The sequence below is a fragment of the Strix aluco genome, chromosome 7, assembly GCF_031877795.1.
Source record: "Strix aluco isolate bStrAlu1 chromosome 7, bStrAlu1.hap1, whole genome shotgun sequence".
NCBI lineage: Eukaryota > Metazoa > Chordata > Aves > Strigiformes > Strigidae > Strix > Strix aluco.
In genome coordinates, this window is record NC_133937.1 from 19,623,457 (window position 1) to 19,646,025 (window position 22,569).

Sequence of the window (22,569 nt, forward strand, 5' to 3'; positions counted from 1 at the left end):
TGGGTAGGTACCTTATTCTTAGTAGCATTTCAGTAGCCCATAGAATTCATCTGTCAAGAACTGGGCTATCTGCAGGCATATGGTGAAGCCATATGTACATGCAGAGATTTTAATGGTGTAGAAATACCAGTAAAATGTACCAGTGAAGCATTTCTACTGTGGCTGCAAAACCAAGCTGTGTACTTTGCTACTGAATCCAAGTGAAACAAGCTATGGCTATAATTCCATTTTTGCCATTATTACTGCATCTTCAGGTGTGGTTTTGCCAACCATCTATTGATCAAGGTTTAAGTCCTAGCTATCAGAGTTGCTCTATGAGAGGTGTGCAGCCTAGGAAGGGTCTGTGCAGAGACTTAGACCAACAATAGGTGTGGCAGAGTAACTGAGCCACGGTTGCAAACAGCTCAGCAGTGCAGCCAGGAGCAGAACTGTATGCCCATAGCTCCAGCTCCCCTGTGCCAAAATTCCTGCTTCTCCTGGCCCTGGCTGACTTTAGCAGTGGTTCTCAGATTCAGGAGGTTGCATGCAGACAAAGGGAATTTGCTGTTTCCACTGGCCCGGCAGAATCTTTCCTTACCAATTCATATTCTGTCTGGATCCTAAACTGATTTGCTAAGTCATCACATTCCTACCTTCCTTCCTACTCTGAGGGGAAATGGGTGTTCTCCTGCCACTGCTGAAACCTGTTGTGCTTCCTGGCTGTGATGACAAGAGGAGGGAGGGAAAAGAATGAGATGTTTCTAGGGAGACTGGTATTCAGGAGTGCTGCTTAAGGTGGCACAGAAGGATGTTTCAGCTCCAGCTGTGCTGCAAAGCAGATCTGAACTGGTGAGCAGAGGGTGAGGGGAGAAGGCAGCGCAGGGGCATGCCTCTACTGCTGCAGTGCGGGTCTGAGCAGGGCGCCGAGCACAGAGGGGGAGTGGGGAATGCTGGAGGAAGAATGAGCACGGCAGGGCATTCTTGATCAGACCCACTAATTAACTGCTTGCTCTTATTTTATTTACTCCAATCTTTCTATTTTTGCATCATTTGTTTCCCTGTTCAAGCGAAACAGCGAGGAACTTTTTAAAATTTAAATTCAGAAGTGCTGGAACTGAGCTCCTGCTGGGGAGAAAGTCCTGGAGCTCTGCTCCTGATGGCTTTTGGGAACGGATGGCAATGTTTCATTGTCTCATGCTCCCTTCCAAAGGCAGGTACCATTCTGCTCTGTTGGGGCACGTGGCTTTCATTATGTTATCAAACCTCACAAGCATTTGAACAGAACTGCAATGCCTGCTGCTATCTGAAAGACCCCTAAGCTTGAATTTTAGTAGGTAACACATACAGACTTCTTCCCATCATGGGCTTTTCCTCACTTTACATCAACCTTTCCCTTGTGTGATTCTCAATCCCTTTGCACTGTTTTGTTGTTTCAGATTCCTAACATATAAATATTCTATATTTTTTTGAGGTGTTAAAGATACTATCTGGATTACTCAAAGGTGTGACATGGTCCTGGGCAGGATTTAATTTAAAATTACACTTACTTGCCTGCAATCTCATCTTCAAAAAAAAAAAAAAAGTAGTTAAATTATAGCTCTTTTATCAAAGTACTTTGGGAAGATAACGCAGTACTGCTGTCCCCATTGCATGGATAAATTGTGGCTGGGAGAAATGGTCCATGAAAGATCATGGGAGAACTCGGTACTAAAGTCAGGAGGTAAGTGTTCCTGGTAGTCCATCTGTATTGTATGCCCCTTTCCTACAGAAAGTGGGTTTTCCTCCAGCTTCTGTTTCCCCTTCTTCTGAATTTCCCTCTGATTTCTTGGTCAAACCTTCAAGAAAAGAAACTGGCATTGCGCTGTGAGCTGAGGATTAACAGAATTTGCTCAGGTCTAGAGGGAGTGCCTTCCATGATTCAGTCTAAGGACTAGTAGCTTCACCGTCCAGGAGATAGTCACCACTGTCAGTGGGACTGCTCCTCTGTCAGGACTCAGTACGGCTCTGTAGAACAGGAACTGCACCTTGAACTTCCTCTGTAAACTGTGAACTAATGTAACTGTGAAAAAAAGGGTGTGATGGGCCCGAACCAAAGCTCTTAAGTCTCTGCATCTTACCCCACACACATTATGTTTCTCCTGGCAAGAGTGAGGACCTTCAGCCCAGATGAACCTTCTAGCATCTTTTCTGTGGTTTCCTTTGTAGATCTGGATCCCTTGATCTGTAAAGGAGCTAAATGAAATTAGGCTCCCAGACCCTTTTGAAATCCAGTGGAAGCTGGCCATCTTTCACCCTTCACTTAGTTAGAAAAACTCTAGCAGTGACATACTGCTCCTCCTTCTTCTTCCTCTTGCCCTTCTTTTCCCTCCTTTCTTCCCCTCAACCCTCTACTTCCCTGCACGAGTTTGCTGCCTCTTGATTAAAATGTTGACTTTAACTTGGAATTAACCTGATTAATGTAATTGAAAGTAAAAGTCCGCTGCTCAGCACTTTGGGTGATGAGTGGAGATGGATTGAGAAAGAAAGCTTTCAGATTGAATACGCTTCTCTCCTCTGGCTGTTAATTGCACCGTTTACTGGTACCTGACTCACTGACCGTCAGTGTTTAGTCCAGTTAATGATGATACACAGTCCATACTTTCCAGAGATAATTAAAAAACATTCCAGCAGACACTCTGCTGCAGAGAGCTTTCCTATCTGTCGCAGTCAGCAGGCCCCAGGGGTTAGGGGTTGTAGTATGTAGAGATAGAGAAGGCAGTTCTCTGGGTGCAGAGCTGAGCTGGCCTTGGTTATGCAGGTGTTTCGAAGAGGGTTGGTAACTATTTCACATGTTGGCTTTAGTGTGTCTGTCTCCTCACTGTACAATATTGTGCGTGAGTGAGCATGAAGGGGTTGGGGGAGTGTTTTTGTGCTTCTGAAGCACTTTGGCTAAGACATAGGATTTTTAAGTAGAGCTCTCTCCCCGCAAAATTGTTTTGAGTTGTTTTGAGTCATATCCATAAGGGTAACTCAGCACTGAGATCAGTGAGAATTAGGCATTTAAAGGCTTTGTGCATCTGGACATTGGTCTCCTGTGGCATACTTTTACATCTGCAGAATGGGAATGCTCAGACTTCCTTATAGATGGGGAACTCTCAAATGACTGTGGACAGAGTTTTAGAGAAGATGCCTTGGCTGCCATATCCCTGAGACTCCCATACACTGAAGTGGTAGTTGAAAAATTTTTTCTTCAAATATAAGAATCCATTTGGAAGCACACTGCCAAGGGATGCGGTGAGAACTCTTATATTGCTGAAAGAAGTATTTAGGCAAAACAGGCAATCTGTACCAATGCCAGCACTGGTTAATGCATTTGCTAATGACCTGAAAAAGGAAAAAGGAATGAACAAAGAGAAGAGGAACTTGTAGGTTCAACAGAGGTAGGTGTGCTGATCAAGATCAGGAAAGATGACAAAGAACTTGTGAGGGACCTGACAGCAGTGGATGAGTAGGTAACAGAAAGAATAGATTTACACATAGAAGGAATCCTGAAATCATCTACTCTGCCCTCCTGAGTGAGGCACATGTTTTACAGATGACATTAAGAGGGTAAGAACTCACTATTTCAGTTGTCACTTTGTTCCAATAGCTAATCACTGTAAATTAAAACTGTGGGCTGTTTTTTTCATCTGAATTTGTCTGTGTTCTAACTTCCAAGCCACTAGTTCTTGTTCAGTCTTTCTCTGCTAGATAAAAAAACCCCTTTTATATCTTACATTTTCTCCTTGTTCAGATACTTCTATGTTAGACTGGGTGCAAGATAATACACATCAAAAACTATGATTTGCATTTCTTGTATGCCTTATGCTGTCAACTCAGGAAAAAAAAGCTAGGTGTCACTGTGACCAGCTCAGCAAACATAAGTACTCAGCATGTCCTCATCCACCCTCTCTTGTCCTGCTGCCATTTCCCTTTACACATGGGCTATGTGCAGTGACCTGACTATAAGCACTGTTGAAGCTCTGGGGAAGAGGATGAGATTTTAATGAGAGGAGTGGGGTTAGTGTTTATATTACTGTAGCAGTGAAAAGCTCTCATGAGATCGGAGCCCTTGTCATGATAGGTTTTATGTTTTGGTTTTGGTTTTTTAAAAAAGGCAAGCAGATTATATCCCAGAGCCTTTGTGATCCAAATGGTCTGGAATTTGGGAAGACTGTATCCTCACACATGAGGAATCAAGATCTGGATTTTGAACCCACAGAGTAGAGCAAAATGAGGACTGCAACCCTCACCTCTTGCCCCTTAGTCCAGCACTGGTATTGTAAGAGCCTCCTGCATCTTGGATAACTTTTAAAATTGGTATTGCTCTGCAGAAGAAGAGTGAAACAAGTGAAACAATGATTTTTTTTTTTTTTCCCTATACTGTCTCCTATTCCCGAGAGACTAGGATTCTGCATGTAGCTGTGGCATATTTCTATATATTGAAATAAAATTTAAATAGTGATAATAATAAATGTTAGGGGCTAAAAGGCTCCTTTCCTCTGAGCAGGTAACTCCTCTAGGGGATTTTCAGGCACTTAAATCTGGCCCATTCCAGACACAGTATCTGGTCAGGCATTTGGTCAGGATGCTTAGCCAAAGCATCCAAAAACACTGAGTCCTACTTCTCTATCTAAAGGTGTGGGTTGGTTGGGGGTTAGTTTGGCTTTAAGTAGAAACTTTTACAGTCTCTGGTAAATCCCAGTTTACAAAAAAAAAAAAAAAAAGGCAAAACTTTGGTGTATGAATGAAGAGCTGTGTCCTGGCTCTGTTCTACAGCCATTTCCTTTTCATTTTTTAATTTCCATTCCTATATCCACTTTAGCCTTTGTTTCCATGCTCTTTTCCATGGTTATCCCATCTTCTCTGACCCTGCTTTCTGCTCTGTATCACATCAGCTTGTACCCTTCCCCACCAGTGGCTAGGTCCTTTATCTTTGTCGGTAGCCTCAGGCTGTCTTTATCAGATTTACCCTCAAGGCCATCCCATGGAGTATAGGAGTGCTTTCATCTCCATTCAACAACAAAAGAAACAAGACTCAGAAAAGCAAACGGACTTTGGTCAAGGCCACCTAGCAAGTCTTTGGCACAGCTGGGTTTGACCAGCCCTTAAGACCAGGAGTACTTAATCACTTAAGAGCTGGGTAACCTTCCTCTAGATTTCCAGTGGGAATTTCTTCACTGAAAAATTTTCCTATCTTACTAACAGTGCTAAGACCAGAAGAGTGACCAGTTCCTCATGGTGGGCTGGTCCCTGCCCTTGGTTGACCTGTGCCTCTGGAAGTGGGACATAGATGCATCTGGGGGCATAACTAGGGTCCTTGAGACCTGGTCTGCTGGCCCCACTGGGTGAGTTCCCAAGGGACATTGACCTGTCACAGTAACGAGTGGCCCTGCTGTGGGTTGCCTTGGGCTTGACCTTGATGTTGCAGTGAGTCTTTGACAGTGCCTGAATGTGGCTGGTGGGTGAGGTTCGCCGAGGCAGAGCACAGCGGGAAGATGCTGCCGTGGGACCAATTGTGCTGGCACCTGCGAGGAGGCCAGGCTGGCTGTTATTTGCTATTCCCTGCACACACGCAGGGAGCCTCGTGCACTAAGTGACATCAAGGCTCATTATTTTCATCAGATGCCACATTTGTAACCTGTTACCAAGTAAATTGTGATAAAATAGACTGGAGCAGCCCAGAGTGTGACTGTGCTGAGATGGCTGCTGTGAGCATAGCAAGCAGGTACAGAGCCTTACAGGACTGCTGGCTCCAGCATCTTAAAGGAGCAGGGAGCTCTCACATATAGTAGAGTGTATGGGTCAGAAGATGCTTATGACACATCTTACTGGCAGACATTGTGTGCTTGGGATGAGGGTGAACTGCATCCTTCCAGTGGTCCCAGGAGGTAGGTCTTTTACCTTCCTCCCTCTCCTTCTTGCTATTGGGGAAACTGAGACATGGAGAAAGAGAAGTGACTTACCCAATGTCACACAGTAAAGCTACAGCTTCACTTCCTAGTTCTGCACCCTGTGCTTGAAGCCAAGAATGGATCTCACACAAGTTACAATCCAAACAGCAGGGTGAACAGCAGTGGACCCGTAGTTTCCAAATGATGTGTGTGACTTGCGGTGACAGTTGAGAGCACAGTAAAAAAACTTGGCTCATTACTGGGGTTTAGTTTTCTGTCTTTGAAGATTCTTAAAGTCTGCCTGGGACATTCAGGTTTTTGGAGAGAACTGTATTTGTTTCCATACTAGGAGGTACCAACTCTGTTTCAGTTGCTTTGTGCTTCCCTCCCAAGCTCCTCCCTGCCCCACAGATACAGAAGAATATATTTGCCCTGCAACATATTGTGAAGCTGGATTAGATATTATCTTCAGTTTGTATGTGGAGAAACTGAGGTAATGAGAAACTAAGAAATTTCTGCAAGGACTCTCTTGTGTCTTTAAGAGTTAGAAAGCTGAGAGCAGGAGTCTCTCCAGAGCACTCTCCCCTGAGATTTCTAGTCTCCGACATACATGGAAGTACCTGTTGTGGTTTTAAGGAGCAAATGGGACCTTTAGTGGAGATCAGATCTTCCAGTGCTGTGCATATACATAACTGAACTGCACCCCGTAGCACGCTTTATTTGGCTTCCAAATAAATATGTTTTTACAGGATTAATAGATGCCGAATAGCAAATACAAAGATGCTTCACATGTGAACAGTATACGTTACTGGTGGTGCTGCAATGGAATGTGCTGAAGGTGGTTATAATGACGGTTGTAAATACAGAGTTTCTTAGGAATTTTAATACATCAAAAAGTGTGCTGTGATCTGGAACAAGAATTGTTTTTGAGAAGTTTCACTAAACAGAATGAAGTCATTTTAAGAGCAATGTAAATATTTCACTTTGGCAAAATCAAGATGATATGATTTTTAGAGCCTTTCTGTATTCTGATCTTTTACAAATAGAGGAAAATTTTGAAGTGAAAACGTTTTCAATAAAAGTGCAAACATTTATCAGAAAATAAACTGATAATATTGGTTCCAGATTTTTAGTTTAAAAATGTCTCTGACATAGCAAAATCACGAAATACTTGATTGATATGAAAAGTACGTTGCAGAAGGAGGGAGTTCATGAGCATTTTTTCTAACTTTAGCTATATGCATCTGGACTTTGGTTATCAGCTGACTAGCTCTTTACTGCAGCACTTCTTCAATGCTTACTGATCCCTTATAAATATAATAGAAGGTGTGCTCTACTCTCTGCCCCAAAGGTCTTACAATTTAAATTGGCAGTTCAGAAGAAATATCTCCCTGTTTCAGGAACTGGAGCATAGCAAGATCAGTGATTTGCTCAAGGTGACATGGAAAGTATAAAAACCCAGCCCCAGCTTGTTCCGCTGTCCGGATGAGACCCATCCTCCAAGTTACCCCTCATTTTGGGAGCACTCCATGATTTCTGAGCATGCCCACTTTGCTGCCCCAATGGCTTGAGGTGGGGAGATGGCCAGTGGCTGGGGATGGGAGTGGCTGGCCAGCTCTGCTGCAGCTGTCACTGCTCTTTGCTGACAGTTGCTGTAATCCATGGTGCCTGCTTTTATGGTGCTAATTAATCTCTTTTAATTAATGAAATCCTTCTACCTCATGTTCCTCCCCTTCCTTTCCTCTTTGCCTCTCTTCACCTTCCACAGCTGAAACCTACAGTCCTCCTTGAGCAGGGACTGATAAAATCTCCAGCCTTTAAACATCTCTGTGTACTTGTTTGTGGCAGTGCTGGTGGCTCCATCTGCTTTTCTCCTTTGGTGCGGTAGCAGCTTAATCTTCATGGCCTGTTATCTTTGGAGCACACTTGATTTCTCAAAAGAAAAACAGCTAAGCATTTTAGCACCCGCTGCTTTCCTTCATAGGCTGCTACATGTCATTGCTGTTTAATCATGGCCTGAGTTTGCAAACACTGTGTATGTAATGGTACTCCTTTGAATAAACTTATGGGCTTGATTGGGACAACACATTCAGATAATATTGTTTGCCAGCATCTTTGCACTCCAGGACTGTTTATCTTCTTTAATTCCATCCCTTAACTCCTACTCATAACCTTTTCTCTCTTCTCCTTGGGGCGCAGAGTTTAATTCTTGTCCTTGTGCTATGAAACTTGTCATTCCATAAAGGGTAAATTGAGGAGCAGAAAAGAGGCTTGGGAATTGCAGGACTAGATGTACCTAACCTGTCTGTTATCACTTCTGGTATTCCTGAAAAAGTAAGGACCAGAGCCCTGCTGCACAAGCAATGCACCACACAACAAAAATGTAGTCCTGATCCTGAAGGACATTCAGTTCATCTTGGGACAAAGAGCCCATTTCCAGACTCGCAGACACATGTCACTGCTGGGCTGAAAGGTGATAGAAAATTCTAGGGAGCAGAGCCATCAGCATTACAAGGGAAAGTTTCCATACCTCTGCACGTTCAACTGCTACTCACAGCACATATTTTCCCTTTGCAAACCCTGCCAGTTATATTGTTCTCTTTCTTATGTTTTTTTCATCAGTTTCTTTCCCTCTTTCAATATCTAAGTTTACAGTGCCTTTCCTCCAGCTCTAGTGGCCGATTTACATACAAAAGGGTGATCAGCTGTGGGAAGAACAGTCTAGCAGATCAAATACTAAATGACATTAAGTGGCATCTAAATGACATTACTTCGATTCTCTGCTGAGCTCTGAGTTGCAGTGTGACCATGCACACAGTAATTAATTCCTATGCCTCAGCTCCCCAACTGTAAAATGGGCATGGTTGTAAGTTCCTGGGAAGTCCTGCATTAGTCTGAGGTCAAAGCAAGCAATGCCTGCACAGAGCTGAGAAACTGTGGTGGTGGGATCCGTTCAAACATGTCCTTAGAAAGCTGCTAGAAAGGCAGTTACTGTGGGTGGGAGGAATTGTATTGTGTCTTGTTTGTATGACAGAGCCATGCTTTTACATGACACAAGAACTGCCTAGGGACCCTCTAGTTACGTTAACTTCTGCTTTTTTCTGTTCATCCCCATCCCTTTGTGTCAGAACATGCACACAGTGCAATGGAAGCTAGAACTGGAGTCTGGTTCCTTAACATAATGAAGGTCCAGGTGTACAAAACAATACAGGGAGATATACTGACATCAGAAAAATTTTCATAGCTCATATAGTAGTTTATAGTTTAGTCAGAGAGAGAAAAGCATACTTTAAAGAGTGGTCATAGGAAAGTGACTGTTAAAAAAAAAAAAAAGCAGCAGCTCTGTCTCGCTGAATGTATCTGCTCACACCTGCTCTGATTCTCACTTTCCTCATGATGGTGTAAATCCAGAATTGGTCTGTTAATGTCAAATTAATTTCAACATATGTTCTCTATGTACTTTGACAAAATCAAGTAATTGGTGTAGCATCAAGTCATTGTTACACCAGCAACTGTAAATGAAAGGCGTATGCCTTGTAGCTTTAAAGGAACAGATTCTTTTCTTGCTTGGGCTCATGTAAATCACAGATGATTCTGTTCAGGTCAGGTGAATAAAGCCTGACTCAAGATGCAGAATTACCTGAAAAAAGAAGGGAGCAACAGGGAGATCACAGAGGCTGCATACAAAAGGTCTACCCCAACTTTGACCCAAAAATAGACCCCAAGTGTCCCTTCAGAGAGACCTTTGCCTCTGCATCGGAGGCAATTTCAGCCAAGCAGTGATGTGGATGTGTACTGACCTTTTCTCCCCAAAGGGCAATCTCATCCATCCTTGAAAGGAGACCTGTAGAGCAGCGTGTGCTCTCATGCCCCGCTATGCTTCGCAAGTGGTAAATGAGTATCACACACCAAGAGAGAGGCTGTGGGGACTCCACTGACGCCAAACATGTCACTGACCTGCTGATACAATGAGAACTGGGAGAGCTGCTGGCCTAGGATCGGATGTCAAGGAGAAGTGGCAGAAGGTGAGAAGTGCCAGGAATACTGCTTCCCAGCTGGCTCTGGAAACAGTTTATGCCTGTGTCCGTCTGCACTCAGATCAAAGCCTCCCTGAATTATTCAGGTGCTCTTTGAAAACTCTCATCATGCGGAAAGTGAAGGCAGCTTGGCTTTACCTGCTGGAAAACAAGCACTCATTGTAAGCTCCAGGGCCAAACCCAGGTTCCTCAGCTCTCACAATGAGAGTAGCTCCTGCCACCTTTATAACAGGAGTTCTCTCTTCTTGTTACCCCAGGTTATAGGTATAGGCCTCAAATGTGTGGGCCTTCAGCCCTTATGGGCTTCAGTAGGTACTTTGTATCTAACTGGGCCCATCCTTGCAGCCCTGCACTGATACATTGATACTGCCTTTCCCAGTGTTTCCTGCATGTGGAAATAGGTGCCTTTAAGAACTACTAATAAATCCACCTGGGTGGTGTTGAGTGGTTCCACCTGTATCAATGGGAAGAACATTCAGTTCAGCCTAAAAGAATCAAAGAAGATAGCACAAGCTTGTGATTTCCAGGAGGACAAGGGCAGTGTGTGCTCTTTTGTGCCGTGATGCTGCAACCACTCTGTTGAAGTGATGGGGCCCCAGCACTGACCCCCACACTCTGACAGCAGCAGCTCACAGCAGACAGTGCCACATAGCAGCTTAAAAGAATGGCCTGAGAAGAGTAAGTGAGGCAGAGTCAGAGCTCTCTGCTGTCCTTTAAGCTACCAATAACTTCCTCTTCTGGGGAGTGAGTCCAGCAATCCACATCTTAGAAGAGCTGTTTCAGTATCATGGGCAGATGCAGTTGTCTTACAAGGAGAGGCTACATACAGTCTTTGTACCCCTTTCTGCATATTAAACCCTCTGCATGTCCAAGGCTAGGATTACTCATTCCAGCATTATCAACCGTGATGTCTTTGTAATATTTTAGTTGCATATTTTCTTTTAAATGCAAGTGCCAGGAGACAAGTTATTGCATTAAAAAGTAACTTTCATTTTTAGAACAGTGCTTTACTAGCCATGTGGCTGAGAAGGTGAAAGGGTTAAAAAGGAGAAGGAAATCCTCAATATTCCCCAGCATTTTTTGCTTCTGAGATTTTAAGGCTGTCTTCTCAGTTGTTGAACACTTACAGCTAGCAGCCCCCATTACTAGAAAGTTCATCAGCCAAATCCCACTTTTCATCCTCTGCTGTTGACTAAGTTAACAGCCTACAGATTTACAGAGTCAGGCTGTTTTTTCCAAGAAAAGGTACTAGCAACAGTAGTGCTTATGATAGTCCACATTGATCTCCTAGAATCACATGATATTTTTCCCTGTTTGTCAGTACTAGTTATATTGCAAGGCCTGTGTCCTTGATGTGGTAACTGTGCATGATGGTGGTCTGTAACCACAGGAGCACAGGAGTTGGCTGTCCCCAGGTGCTGTAAGAGAAGCCAGTGGCAGAGAAGGCTGAACAGGGAGCTTTGGCTGCAACTCAGAAAGAAAAGGAGAATTTATGGCCTTTGGAAGAAGGGGCTGGCCACTCACAATGATTACAAAGATGCTGTGAGGCTATGCAGGGCAGAAATCAGGAGGTCTAAAGCCCAGCTAGAAATTAATCTGGCTTCAGCAGTCAAAGATAACAGGAAATGTTTCTATAAGTATTTCAACAGCAAAAGAAAGATCAGGGAGAGTCTCCATCCCCTGCTAGATGCAGGAGGAAACATAGCAATGGGTGATGAGGAAAAGGCTGAGGTGCTTGATGCCTTCTTTGCCTCAGTCTTTAATAACAAGACTAGTTGTACTGAGGGAATCCAGCCTCCTCAGCCAGAAGACAGAGACTGGGAGAACGACCCCCCCACAATCCAGGAGGAGACAGTCAGTGACCTACTGCATCACATAGACACACACAAGTCTATGGGACCGGATGGGATACACCCGAGGGTGCTGAAGGAGCTGGCTGGGGTGCTCACCAAGCCACTTCCCATCATTTACCAGCAGTCCTGGCTGACCGGGGAGGTCCTGACAGATTGGAAATTGGCCAATGTGACACCCATATTAAGAAGGGTCGGAAGGATGATCCAGGAAATTACAGGCCTGTCAGCTTGACTTCAGTGCACAGGAAGCTGATGGAGCAGCTCATCCTGAGTACCATCACACAACACATGCAGGACAACCAGATGATCAGGCCCAGTCAGCATGGGTTTATGAAAGGCAGGTCCTGCTTGACAAACCTGATCTCCTTCTATGACAGGATGACCTGCTTATTGGATGAGGGAAAGGCTGTGAATGTTGTCTACCTTGACTTTAGTAAGGCCTTTGACACTGTTTCTCACAGCATTCTCCTGGTGAGACTGGCTGCTCGTGGCTTGGATGGGCACACGCTTTGCTGAGTAAAAAACTGGCTGGATGGTCGGGCCCAAAGAGTTGTGGTTAATGGAGTTAAATCTGGTTGGCGGCCGGTCACGAGTGGTGTCCCCCAGGGCTCGGTTTTGGGGCCACTCCTGTTTAACATCTTTATTGATGATCTGGATGAGGGGATCAAGTGCACCCTCAGTCAGTTTGCAGATGACACCAAGTTGGGTGGGAGTGTTGATCTGCTTGAGGGTAGGGAGGCTCTGGAGAGACCTGGACGGGCTGGAGCGATGGGCTAAGGCCAGCTGTAGGAGTTTCAGCAAGACCAAATGCCGGGTGCTGCACTTCAGCCACAACAACCCCCAGCAGCGCTACAGGCTTGGGGAGGAGTGGCTGGAGAGCTGCCAGTCAGAGAGGGACCTGGGGGTGTTGATTGACAGCCGGCTGAACATGAGCCAGCAGTGTGCCCAGGTGGCCAAGAAGGCCAATGGTATCCTGGCTTGTATCAAAAATAGCGTGGCCAGCAGGGACAGAGAAGGTTTCTTACCCCTGTACTCGGCACTGGTGAGGCTGCACCTCAATTACTGTGTTCAGTTTTGGGCCCCTCACTACAAAAAGGACATTGAATTACTCGAGCGTGTCCAGAGAAGGGCAACGAAGCTGGTGAAGGGTCTGGAGCACAGGTCTTATGAGGAGTGGCTGAGGGAACTGGGGTTGTTTAGTCTGGAGAAGAGGAGGCTGAGGGGAGACCTCATCACCCTCTACAACTGCCTGAAAGGAGGTTGCAGAGAGCTGGGGATGAGTCTCTTTAGCCAAGTAACAAGTGATAGGAGAAGAGGGAATGGCCTCAAGTTGCACCAGGGAAGGTTTAGACTGGATATTAGAAGTATTTCTTTAGAGAACGGGTTGTTAGGTGTTGGAATGGGCTGCCCAGGGAGGTGGTGGAGTCCCCATCCCTGGAGGTGTTTAAGAGTCGGATTGACATAACGCTGAGGGATATGGTGTAGTTGAGAACGGTCAGTGTTAGGTTAATGGTTGGACTAGATGATCTTCAAGGTCTTTTCCAACCTTGATGATTCTGTGATTCTGTGAAATCGCCCAGATCCCTCTTCATAAATCATTATCACCTGCATTACAGAATAACTCCCCAACAGTCAGCAAAGTGGTTTGACAATTTCTCACTAGAAACTGATGACCTACCTGTTGCTTTCTAGCTTAGGCAGATAAGTTGCCACATGCTGCTAGGAGATGATGCTTTGAGAAAAATGTGTGTTTCTGAGTGGAAGTGGTTACACGGAATGATGTCCACAGCAGAGCGGCAGTGCAGGGACCTGTTAACTGAGTTTTTCACCCTGCAGAGCAAGCTCCTTGAGGACAAAGTATTGAACAAACTTGTAACAGCAGAATACAGGGTGCTCCTGTAATGGGAATGCCTCTTGGGGTAAGCAAATGGAAGCCAAAAATATCCTTCCACAGAGTGGGTTTTATCTTTATTACCTATCTTTTAAGACAATAAAGGTGATCAGCATCTCCCTAAGAAAGTCTGTCCCAAGAAAAAAGTAAGTTTTCTGATCTGATTGTTATCAGGTCCTTCAGTATCAAAACTATTTCATATCTGATTTCTTCTGACATGCCTACTCTGTGAAGGAGTAGTTTATTTCTGGCACCAAGTAGGAGCATTTTAAAATATTTGTCTGTTGTTTTGGTTATTTATAGTATCACTACAATATCTGAGTGACTTCAACATTACTTGTGGTTTCTAAGCATTCATGGTTCCTATTACAAAGAAGTTAAAGTCTAGTGAAAATTACGTTAATCGAATGTTCCATTCTGAATATTAGCTGTAACTTGAGAGAATTAGCTTGTAATATGATCCCCATTCTGAATATCTGAAATAAGAGGTTTTTAAAGGCGAAGAAATGACAGTCGGATACCTAAGTTTCACTTTTTAAATTCATTGTTTTCCCCCTCACTTTTCAGATGAAGCACAGGAATGAAATGAACGGAACTAGCAGAGATCTCTGGTGTTATTGAGTCTGCTTTTTTCCCATGGGAAAATGACTGGTTCTTTTCTTAATACTATATTGAAATGATTACAAAAAGTGAAAGGAGTGGTTACTATTTCTGCATTGATGCTAATAGTCACACTGCAGGCAGTTACCTAAGAGTCAGTGGTAAAGATTACTGCAGACTGTACATCCTGCAGATCACCTAAAACCATCTTTGCCCATGTATGTTACTCATTAGCTGAAATAAAAGATTCTCTTCCTCTTCTCATGTGAAACTAAGGAACAGAAAACATTTTTCATCCAAATTTCTCTATGAAATATTGGTTGCTAGCAAGAAATGAATGCTAAAAAACACACTGAAAGCCCGATTGAGAAACACTACTACAGCTGATCTTGGAAGGGATTTGTAAGGATCCCATGTGACTTAAATAGTCCGTTGTCAACTGAGTTTCCTGATCAGGCTGTATCTTCCGTAACACACTAAGATTTATCCATTACTGGGTAAGTACTGAGAGTGGAACCATAAATAGAGATATAGATAAATACAGCTTGTCATTGGATCAGATGTTCACTTCCAGGCTTTTGTTGTTCAAGATGTGCTCTTTAGAGATATTGTTGGGTCTTGAGAACAGAATAGATATCTCCCCCTGGCTTGTGTAAAACATCTCTTTTTTAAGGAAACTGACACAGTTATTCCAGTTTGTCAGCTGGCCTGTGGTTCTATAAAGAGTTTATGTAGTTGTGATCTTGGAAGGTCACCTCTGGGATAGGGATGGGTGCAAGGGGGAAGCCTAGGATGTCCTCCAGGCTTTGGAAGGATCTGACTGGTAGCTCCAAATCAGGAGGATACATTTTGTAGTTTGTGGCATTAAACTAAATCTAATGTGCCATCTGATGTGCTGGAGGGTCTATGTGAACTGCTAGGTCTGTTCTCCCCTCTGCTGTGATAGGCAGGCTAAAGATTTCTTGCCTCTTTAAAGTGGACCATGATGGGGTTAGGAGAGGTAAAGGCAACAGCTTTTTGCCAAGATAGAATTGCAGTGATTCACCAACTCAGACTTCTGCTATAGGTCGTGTGTCCCTATTGCACTGATAAGCATGGAGGGACAGGTGTGTATTTAGAGACATCTTCAGAAGAAATGCACTTAAGCTCCATATTTGAACACTCCCAAAAGTTGGGAAAAATCCACACCAGGAATCCAAAACTTTGAAATATAGCTCTGTGTTTCTAAGCATCAGAGTAAATAACGTGTGGACTGGAAGTGTTCTGACACTGCAGTTCTTTGCTGGACACCAGTAGTCATGTGTGGGGGAAGAGAGGTTTCTTCTTCAGTAGGCCACTTGAATCACCAGAGTTGCTAGTGGGAGACCTAAACTCTGCAGTGCCAGTGCAATATCACCACTCCCAGGATTTCTTTGTGTTCTTCAGCTTTTATATGGAGGATGAAGTTTTGGTTCTACTGACCCAATTGGAAGATACATGTTATATTGGATTAAACCAGAATGTATCCCATTGTTTTCCAACCAGACAAGAGAATGTGAAAAGCAGCCCATGCATCATTTGTAAATCTCTGCCATATGGTAGAGACATATTTCTGTCTCTTGTTTAAAGGTAGAGATATATCTCAGGGCCTAGCTTGATGTTTTCTGTCAGGGGAGTGTTTTCAAATCTTAAAGTCATGGCAGGGTGGAGAGGGGAATGGGGTAGTGGGGAGCACTGGGATGGATTGCTTAGGGAGGTTGTGGAACCTGCATGGTTGTTCTTAAAAACAGACTAGACAAAAAGGTTTAGAAGTACTTTAATGGTTGTTGATCCTGCCTTGGAAGAGGCATGGTCTTGACAAGCTCCTAAGGTCAACTCCAGCCTTATTTTCTGTGATTCTGTAAAAGGATAGAATTGTTATTATTAGTATTATTATTATTTCTGTTACTACCATTTGAGGACCACTTCTCAGAGATCAGAATCTGGCATTGCCTGGTGCTGTACTTGCATGCTAGAGAAAAATGTTCATGCTCTCAGAGAGCTTACAAATATGAGTCAAGAAGCAAGGGCTAGTATGGACAGCTGAGGGAATACAGTAAGGAGCAATGAGACGCTATTGATCAGCAGGATAGGCAGTACTCATAATACATCAGCAGCCTAACTGCTGTCAGATTTTTGCAGGCATCATGGCTAAGGAGAATTTGAAGGAGGATAATGAGGAAGCTTTGCAAATGAAATCTCCAGGCTCCCACCACCTCTGCTCCAGAGCTGGGCAGCAGCGGGATAATGGTTTGCCTCCCACTTCTGACTGTTCTTGTGTCCCTGCCTGCTGCTGCCCACTCTTGCTGAGGGCACAGGTGGTGCTCTTGCAAACTTGCTTCTAGCCTGCATTGTGGCAGGATGGCAGGAGGCAGAGCCAGGATAAGGCCTGGCCCTCTATCCCACATGCTGTGGGATCTCTTCCAGTGACAAGAAGTAAAGTTGATGAGTCTGTATCGAGACAGTGAAGTGACCCCCGTGCTGCTCCACATAATTAATAAATAAAGCACTGGGGGAGTTTTTGCCATGCCGGCTGCTATGACAGGGCTGTCTACGGTGCACTTAAGCATTAAATGACCAATTTCTGTCAGACTAACTTCCCAAGCCTCCCTCTCTCTCTCTCTCTCACTCACAAAGCTAGCTTCCTCGCTCCCTGCACTTGGAGTTTTTCAGCAACTGATGGCTCCTGGTTCATTTCTGTGGAATTAATTGGTCCCTGAATGAATTCTGTTGACAGGGCAATTTATCATGTGTTTGGGTTGACAGTGTTGGATACCGGTAAAGGGGGGGAGTGGTGTGTGAGTGGGATGAGGGGAGATGGACAGGGTGGGGGTGGGTTGGAGGATGAAGAAGAGGAGGAGTAGAAGAAAGGGGAGGTGGAGGAGGAGATTGTTTAAAAAAATAAAATGAGAGAGAGGAAAAATTCTCTTCTTCTTTAGCTCCCTCCAGTCCAACTCAGTGCGATGGATAATGCACAAGAGGGATGGAGGGAAGAAGGGGGGAGGGAGTGCCACTTGTCTCATGATGGGAGTCAGGATGCTGCTTATCCACAATTTGCACCATGGCTTGGGGGGAAAAAAAAAAAAAACACCACACACCAAAAAACCCCAAACCTCAACAGTAAAAGCTAGTAGGTGTTGTGTGGTGTCTCTAGGGCTCAGCCAGAAGCCTCCATATGTAATGCCCACATCTCTACTTCTCCCTCATACCAAAGTGAGTGGGAAGCAAAGGACAAATCTGGTTAACCCTCAAAATGCTGATACATGCCCAAATATTCTTTCAGTAGGTACTGAGTGGTGTCCAGCATCTCGCAATGCATTGGTATCTGCCATTGTGTCTCCTAGTCAGGGACATCCAAGAAGGAATCACATCTTACAAAACGTTAGTGATTTGGGTTCTCAGTTTCCCCACAGTATGGGTCAGAAAGGGATGCCTGGTCCCATATGTGCCTTTGACAATCCTAGGTTACATCATTTCATACAGTCCAAGATAGGGACAATGAGGGACTTCCCAATATAATTAAAATTACATTGTAATTACATTGTCATTAAAATGTCATGACTCTGGCTTATGGATTCAGTTTCTAGTCAGTGCAATCTAGATGATTGTTTTAGTCCCTCTGGCTTCACAGCTTCTGAATGCAGAATTGTGGGTATGTGTGCACATGCATGTCCTACACCATGGATAATGTTAAAACCAACCAAAGCTGGAAAGAAATTCTATTTGGATGAAACAAAAGTATTTGAATAAAGATTAGAGAAGTTTTTAAATGATGTCTTTTCTAGGAATCTTTGAGTGACATAAAGAGGTGTACTGAAGACTTGATCAGAGGGAGGTATGTTGGTGCAACGTTGGTTGCATGCATGTGCAGGGGATAGGCTCCATTAGTGTCATCTTCACCTCTGTCTCCTCCCCCAGCCTTCCCTACACTGCAAGTGGGATGCTCCAAAATAATGCTGAGATCAGTGGAAGAGTTACCGGTAGCTTTCCTGGTGATCTCACTGGGAGCAGCATTAAGTCAGAGCTCAGCATTTCTGCAATTGCCATGCAGAGCCTTTAGCTGCAGGCTAGTGGGGCCTGCCTTTGTTTCTTGGAGCACTGTGGCTCAGTTTACCAGCATTCAGTCATCATCTTTGTCTTGAGACCAAAGGTTTCATCAATCCAGCTGACAAAATGAGTGCCCATATCGTAAACAGCCTGGAAACAGAAATGATTTTGAGTGGCAAGCCCCAAACTGGGGTGGTAAAACAGGAGTGGTGTGGTGGTAGGTGGTCTGTCTCTTACTTTGGTCAGATATAATGCGAATGCAAATATATTTCTCATCTGGTAAAAACGGTGCAACTGAGCATCAAGGAGACTGACTGCTTGTTTATGGTTGTCTTTACATTGTTGGGTTTACCCTGAGTTGCAGGCTAGAGGCCAGACCTCTAGCCTGCATCCTACCTGAGAACATCTAAGCATCAGATCTTCTAGAGACCTAAAATGGAGGAGATAGGGTGAGGAGATGTAGGAAGAAGGGAGCTGACACAGTCAAACTGCAGAGGATTTAAGAGAGGGACTTTTTGTAGGGACCCCAAGTTTCCTGCCAATTAGAAAGCCAGTTAAATTTACTGCACTAAGAGCAAGTAAGTGTACAGGAAAAGACAGCCGTGCAAAGGCATACTGGGTAGAGGGAAAATTTATTTTCAAACACTTTTATTTTTCTTATCTTGGTATGATCACTCCAAGGAAATGGTACAGACAGCTCCTTCTCAAGGCTTTTGTAAGTTTCCATTGTAGTAACTCAAGTAAATAAAGCTGAAATTCATCTGTAGTGCAAGGGATCAAACCTAGAAATACTCCCATTAGAGATGAGCAGATCCAAAATAACAGTTGTGACTTGAGATAGCAGGTTTAGGGAGGAAACATGTGAGAGTAGTAATTTTTTTATGTGGGATCCTAAAGTGTAACTTGTTTGGGGTGAGGGCCTACTTTTTGTTGTAGTTTAAGTCAACAAACAAAAATACGTATAGGAGCTAACATCCTCAAATTGACAATGGTGGCAATAGTACCTGAGCAGTGATTTTTCTGCATAGAAGTCATGCAAACAGACAGAGCTTGATCAGAAAATGTGGGAGATGTATGTGGTGCTAGGAAAGGACCAGTCTGAATTGGGGATATCTGTGAAGGGAGAACTTGGTTGGTTACAGTCCCACAGAACAGAAACATCATTGATTGCTAATGAGAAGGTGCTTGTATAGGAGTTGAGTTTCTTATAGAGAGGAGCTGAGCTTTTTATTAAGAGGGCCTCCACACAGAGATATGAAGCCTAAATACAGGTTATTTATAAAAGGGGTTTTTTTCCTCATCAGTTTAGTAGTATTACACTTTATAAATCTGAACCAAAATGAAGAACATACAGTTTGGTAGCAAAGGCTCTACAGCATAGTATACAAAGATCTGACAAGCTCCAGCAGCTATAAGTTGATAGTAGGTAAATTCAACCAGAAATAATGTGCATATTTCTGACAGTGTCAAAATATTTTAGCTAGGGTTCACTGTATTTTTCAGCACTCAAACCTTTATACTTGGTAGCAAATGTTCCTCAGAAACAGATTCCTCCAGCTCAACCCCAGATACTGGACCTGCAACAGGAATTAATTCAAATCAGCCCTGTGGGTATCTCATATCAGAGGCCAGACAAGATGATCACAGTGCACTAGGAGTCTTCTCTGGGGTAGCTGTGGCAATGAACTTGAAAAATGCTATCTTAAAAGTCAATGCCTGATTCCAGTTTCACTTACACACTGTTTACATGAGTGTAACTCTTTTGACTTCAGATTTGTGATTGACTGTAGTGGATACAGAAAGCAAATCAAGCTTATGAGAAAAGTGGTTATCATCAGGCTGTCCTGAACCAGTCAGGTGAACATGATATAGGGCACATTAATGGAGTAAATGGGTGTATTTTCACTTATGTCACTGAACCTTTGGGACAGAAACACAAACATTTTTATAAAAAAATTAGCCCTAAAAATTGAAAAAAGAGAGTAAAACCTGAAACAATACAAATTTTTCTGTATTGTGAAATGGAAACAATAAAACTCCAGTGGTTGAAAAGGTAATGATTCAAAACTGAAGTCTGCATAGAATAGTGGAGACAAAACGGGTCAAAATAAGCTCCAAGCAGGTTGCATTTAGAACTAACCAGGATACAATAGATAGCTAGCTAAGATGTCAAGACAGACAGCTTTAAAATTATTCAATATCAGCTCCTGCAGCAGTGGCTATGATTAGAAATGTAGGCCAGAGTTGCAGGCTGAGTTTCCTCACATTTAGTGCTAAATCTGTAGATTTAGAAGTATAGGATTTGTAAAACTAGTCCAAGCTCATGTTTTGCCTGGTCTACCATCTCTAGCAGTAGTCTCAACAGATTCTTAAGAGGTGGGCAGAACAACTGTGCAGTGGGCAGACATAGGAAGCGTCTGCAGTTTGTTGGGACCTCAAGTAATCTGCAGGTTGGCTTAATCCCAGAAATGTTCATCTGTTTCCAGAATGCTTGTTGAATGCTCGTAACTCTGGATTTTTTTTTTTTTATCTATAAAACTGTCCAGTATTTTCTGGAATCTTGGTAATTTTCTGTGGTTACACAAAATACAAACTGTTGGGGAAAAATTTTAATCAGCTTTTCATTTGCTGATTTGTAACCTAATCAAGTGTTGTCTTTTTCTTGTGTTCTTGTGACCTGCAGGGTCTGGTTCTGCTAAGGAGGCCTTTGGCTTGCCTTTCTGGGAGTGTTCAGGAGCCATTTTGATGAATTCCAGTTAAGAGTCTTTCTGACACCAGGGGATGCAGAGATCAAAGAATACCCTGAGCAGCACAGCAACAGACCACATGGAGCACAGATAAAGGTAAGAAAATGGCATAATTGTAAAACAGAACAGAAGACTCCTGAAGACATGAAAGATATTTGAATTTGGAAGGATCTCTGAGTGAACAGTTCAGCTAAGATTTCTTGATAAAGAATAAAACTTGATAAAGATTCCTGTATACTTGGTGGAGAAAATAACAATGATAATAATGCTTTGCTTTGTTATGTAGTGACTAATCTGGAATGGAAGTTTACAGAAAGTTGTAGACAGTCTGATCAGAAACAAGAGCTTTTTATAGTCATTGGAGACTTGTGAGGAAGAATTATTGTGGTCACTTGAAGATAAGGGATTCTTGAGGGTCTTCTGTGTGCTCATGATTCCAGCGAAGCTGTGTCTGTTGCTCCTAAAGATCCTAACAGAGGTGTTCTAAGACACGACACCAGTGCCTGATCTTGGGAGAGAAGGAGGAGATCTCGTTATGTTGCTAGAGATGGCACTAATCTGCATAGCTATTTGTCCTTAGTCATTTGTCTGTGACTAGTAGAAGGAAATTCGGAGGACTAACCTCCCAGCCAAGTGGATACTCAGTCATGATCAGAACTGACAGATTCCCACTGGCATTTGTAGAGTCGATCTCTGTCTTTAGCATGGCACAAGTAACTTGTCATACCAATATTGTAGCATTAACTGAGCTAGATAGGAGCTCTCCAATGAGCCTGAGGAACTTAACCTCAGTGTAGATAAACATCCATCTGGCTGTAGGACTGAGAAAAGGTAGTGACCTTGGACAGAAAGGTAAAATCTCATTGCTTGAGTTGAGGACCATAACTGATTGCATAAACAAGTTGGTTGCTATCAGTATTGTGTATTTTCAAACACTGGAGTCATGCTGGAATTCACAGCAGAATCTACTGTGAGGAGTAGTCTACTTCTTTGGCAGTTCAGAGAGTAGCATGAAGGAGCTCTTTCATGCCATGTTTATGCCAGGGACATGAAATTCTCCATGGAGGAGCTATGGGTCATGTTCATCAAAAGGTTTTGACTAGTGCTTTTGTTTTCAGACTGTTTCTGTCTCTCCCTCTGATGACCATTTTCTTCTCTCTTTGGCTTCTTCAGTCTGGGCTGTATCTTAGATGACTTGTTCAGCATTTGAATAAGAAATGGCTGAGAAAAGCTCACTTGGGGGGATAGATGGCAGAAACAATAGTTGCTGTTATTTTGGCCCTGCTAACCAAAACTAGAATCCCGCCTTTTTTTTCCAAGGTTGATCATTTTAGGAGTAAGCCATATTAGACAGACCACTGGCTAGTTTTGGGTGCCTAGGGAGAAACAGTGTTAGGAAAAACAATTCTCCATCTTTGCTAAGCAATCCAGATGATCAATGACTTACAGATTCTCCACACTTTTGTCACTTTGAAATTGGGTTAA

The 22,569-nt window shown here is 43.4% G+C and overlaps 1 long non-coding RNA gene across 1 annotated transcript in view; it reads left to right on the forward strand.

The window, feature by feature from the left end:
- The window catches only part of LOC141925909 (uncharacterized), a 98,010-nt gene extending 76,844 nt beyond the window's left edge, over window positions 1-21,166 (forward strand). Inside the window, exon 3 of the long non-coding RNA XR_012623992.1 lies at window positions 21,021-21,166. This is a non-coding gene — a long non-coding RNA (uncharacterized LOC141925909). The remainder of the gene's footprint in view (window positions 1-21,020) is intronic.
- Window positions 21,167-22,569: the final 1,403 nt, after the last annotated feature.